This window comes from Ascidiella aspersa, chromosome 9 (genome assembly GCF_963924565.1).
Source record: "Ascidiella aspersa chromosome 9, kaAscAspe10.2, whole genome shotgun sequence".
In the NCBI taxonomy this organism is placed as follows: domain Eukaryota; kingdom Metazoa; phylum Chordata; class Ascidiacea; order Phlebobranchia; family Ascidiidae; genus Ascidiella; species Ascidiella aspersa.
The window spans coordinates 19,311,200-19,315,888 of NC_139455.1; positions in this window are offsets into that span (position 1 = coordinate 19,311,200).

The following is a 4,689-nucleotide window of genomic DNA, read 5'->3' on the forward strand; positions in this document are numbered from 1 at the left end:
TACGAAGAGGCAAAGTTCGGAAAACAACCACTCCAGGTAGGAAAATACATCTACCAACAAAGATCACTGGTAAAAGTAAGCCGGAACCGTCCGGTAAACATATGTTCATTTAATCATTTTTATAAAGCCATTTTAAAAATTATATTTTTCGTCTATTAATCACGTAGTTATTGTATTTTGCTTTTTGATATGTTCCAAACCCAGTGGGCCTCACGTCTCACCCTTTTTAACCCACTGGCTAGTTTCCTGTTATCATAAGCGTTCGGCCGTTCGCGGACTTGATTCGACACTATGGCAATGAGGTATTAAAGCGATTAATTTATGGACACACTTGCGATATTATTTTAGCGTCAAATAGGCCTACATCAATCCCTGTTTCGTACTTTGTAGTTTGTAGAGATAGAAATTGAACAAAAATGCAAAGTTGATGTGCTCGCGGACGCAACAAACCTTTCACAGACTCAAAGAAGTCCACCGACTCGGAGCTGAGAAACACTGTTCAAACCTTTTTTAAATGCTAATTTCAGCCCTCAAGCCCGTTTTGCATACTTTCTCAAGAGACAGTTTTATAAATGCTCTAATTGCGGTTTGCGCTGACTTTTCACGTGGTTTGTGAGCTCCTACTAAATTATTTTTGTTGACAGTTTTTGAATTAAAAAAAAAAGTTCGGCTAAAAGTCAGCGGTTCCAAAACTGTGGGCCATTGCCCAGTAGTGGGCCACGAGACTGTTTGTAGCGGGCCATCAAGCTATTGGAAAATATTACAATAGGCCTATATATTGTTTACCTAAATGACTGATTGGCATATGTATAAACTAATTTCCAGTACCAGTAACTCATTTTCCAATATATATAGGCTAAACCGCTTTTTTACAAATAATAAAAACGTTATTACACATGAAAAACATTTCTTATTTAATCAAGGAAACCATTCATAATTGACCAAAAGTGCTTCTTTGCAAACGTTTGTTTTCAGCCAAACTCTGAACATTTGCCTAAACCAGTGGTTCTCAAACTGGTGTCCGCGGTCCATTTGGGGTCCGCGAGACAATTTTCTGGGACCGCGAAGCACTAACAAAAATCAACTAGACCTCCTGAAGGAGAACATTTTATTTTTAACGTGTTTTCGCTTGTCATCAAAAGCTACGATTAGTTGTTCATTCACGCGATTGCATGCTTTGAGCTGAATTGTGCATTGTGAGACACATAATGATGCGTTGTGCTAATAAGAATTACGTTTCTACAGCTTGCTGTGCTGCCACTGTTGGTTGTACGGTCGCGATTTTAAAACTTATCGTGATTGCTTCACTCAAATAAAGTGATTTTGTTAGCGTTACAATACTAAATGCGGCACCAACAAGCCTATCTAAGACTGTAAGTGCACCCGTCCCATCCAATCGTGTTATTTTGTGTTTATTTGTGTGTAGTTTTAAGCAGGGAGTCGAACCGTTTGACTTTTCCGGTTCAGTTCCGGTTTCGGTTCGGAGGAATTTAAAAGTTCCGGTTCAGCTCCGGTTCGACCGTCGTTATTTCAAAACCGGTTCATAAAGTTCCGGTTCAGATACAATATATTTGCGTTAAATTTCAAAATGTGGGTCGATAAATGTAGAGAATAATCTTTGAATTGTAAGTCATTTAATCCAAGTTACGTGACTTACTAAAAATATCTAAAAAATAAACAATCAACAATTTTTTCCTTCAATATTCATATTTTTTTCATAAAATTTCGAACATGGCGTAACTTGAATCTCTAAAATACAAGTTGTGACGTCACGCTGGAGCGAACCGCTTTTGTATACAGGTTCTGGTTCGGTTAAGGTTCAGGTACTTTCAAATTATTCGGTTCAGTTCCGGTTCGGCTCCTTAAAATCTTATAAAAACCGGTTCAGGTTCGGTTACGGTTCGGAAAAAATTGACCCAAACCCGGTTCATAAAGTTCCGGTTCGGTTCCGGTTCGACTCCCTGGTTTTAAGGGGACCGCGAGCAATTGAAAAAATTGCTAGGGGACCGTTGCGTAATTTTTTAGAAAAAGTTTGAGAACCACTGGCCTAAACTATATGTACCGGTAGCAGAAATGTGCATTACTGTATCTAAGTATCCGTTGGTGAGCTGATTTTTGCTTCTTTACCGGTAATTGTTTCTTCACACCAAGCTTTATAGTAAGGTGAATGTCAAATTGACTATATTGCCGCAATTGTTTTATAGTAAACCAGCCCTTCTTAACCTGGGGTAAATTTCCACGTTTTAGGTGGTAAATCCAAGGATATTCAAATTTATGAATTTTTTTTGGTATTGTTTCTTTAACTAACCTATATGAGAAGCGGCTTCTCTGCATTGCTTACTATAAAATCTAAAGCACGAAACCGACTTGAATCTGATATTCATTGCGCATTACCTACTACTTTACCAGACATTGAGAAAAAAAGCAAGTGCAGTCGTCGCACTGAATATCACTGATGTAATTTGTTACTTACATTTTTTTATTAAATGAGCACCACTTTATATATTAAGGTTAATCTGATATTCATTTTGTTTGAAAGGGTAAAACATACAAAAAAGGTTAAGAAGCCCTTTTAAACAATGAAAATTAGCTGTATAACAATTAAGTTTGGTATTTTTTTGACAACTGGCTGAATAGCAAATTAAGTATTTTTTGGGGGGCTTGCGTGCCATTTTTTATTAGGTTGCGTGCCACATTTGACATGCGTGCCGCGTGTTGGACACCCCTGGATTAAAGGTACCGTGCTAACTCTGGAAACTAGCAACAAATAGAGATGGCTAACTTACATTATCGCCCTTCCCAAAAGTATTTTATTAAACATTTTCCTTGTGAACATGATGACGCCGTTTGGACTTAAATTTGATAAGAATAAATACTTATACCCTTCAAAAACTGTTGTTAATCAATGCACTATAGCCATCCCTTGGGGCGAGTACCATAACTTAGAAAAAAACGTGAAAATAATTTTCATAAAATAACGAACAAAGAAATAAATACACTAACACCTGGACGAGTGGGTTGGTAGTCTCAGGATTGATGGTTTTAATTCGCTACGCAGTAAGCACGGCAATCAACCGGATATAAAAAGGATTATTTAGTTGTTGTTAGAACCAATGCATTTATCGAGAAATGTAGACGAAAATCGCAGATAGGCAATTTCGCTATATGTAGCCTACTAGCCTATATAAGCCTGCGGTTGATATATCTTTTTCGAATGATGGACTAAAGGGCGTACAAAAAGGGTTTAAGATACACGCGGTAGGCCACGAACTGTTTTATAAAAAAAATTTGGTCCACGGAGTAAAAAACGAAAAAACACAAAAGCATTTCAGCTAGTGTTGAGTCATTGCGAATCTCACCGAGCTTTTAGTTTTTTTGTACCAATCGTTTGCCAATTGAAATCCAATAAACGCATTTTTACGCGCTCCGAGCAATTTAGTTGCATATATTTGCACACAAATTTGTTTAAGAATTACACGCTTCTTATTAAGATTACTTGAATCATAACGTCACGTCATGACGTACCGTGTGACGTCATTCCTGAAAAAAGAAAGACATCCCCCAAATAACAAAATCTCCACCATATTGCACAATAGATCACAGTTCACGAAGTAAGAACATATGAAAAAAAATTTCTGCAAAAGCACTTTACATGCTGCTGCAATGGCAATGACGTTTTATTTTACTGACCAAGTGCCATCTACCCAGCAAAATATACGTGACTGACTATTCACAGATTTTGTGATCACCAAATTAAGCTGTAGCGGTAATACCAAACATTTGGGTACAACTTTGATGCCAATATAATATTCCAAACTTTAGGTATAGCTTACCAATATTAATTTATTTAAGGACTCTGACTCTGTTTTGTATTTTTTTAAAACAGTCTGATATGATTTGTATTTCTTTTGCAACAGGAATGAAGCTGTGTGATAGTATTATGGTGTCGCATTTAGGGGGGGCACAGCACCACCACCGCTGCCATTTTACGGCCCTCACAAGCGACATATGGTGACTAACGTGGTTACCCTGTAGTACACACCGATTCAAACTACTTTTTCATGTCTGTCGATTTCTGGTACATATCATGTCGTTGATATAGGCACAATAAGACAATTCTAAGCAAAATAACTTAGGGTTTTTGTTAAATAGCATAAATGTATTGTTGAAACGCTTTGACTTTGTGAATAAAACAACGAAAAAAAAAATTATTTAGGAAAATAAGTTTTTGCACGCATCAGTTATTCCCTCGACCATGTCTTATTTTTATGAAGATCTACATCTGGTCATAACGTTCAAAATTTGGCAATGCATGTCGTCTCTATCTGAAAGTATTTTTTGTTTTACCAAGCAATAAACACTAATTTAGTTTTGTTTAATTTTTTGGTTTATCCTAGTAAAGTAAACACTAACCGTTTTGGAGACAATGTTCATGCACGAACTGTCAAAAGAAAATGTAGCTGTTTGTTTGTCGTCAATATTAATTTATTAAAATATACTTATTTTATTTATTACTACTACAGCTTCATAATAATATTATTTGACTCAGCAAAACTCCAAGTCGCACTCTAACCCTAAAAATGCTGGTAAAAGTCTCCGGACTAAAATGTTTCGCACCGATTTTTATATTTATCTGTTCAACATTTACGCAACTTTAAATTTCTGTACATTTTTTCTGCAAAAGGAACT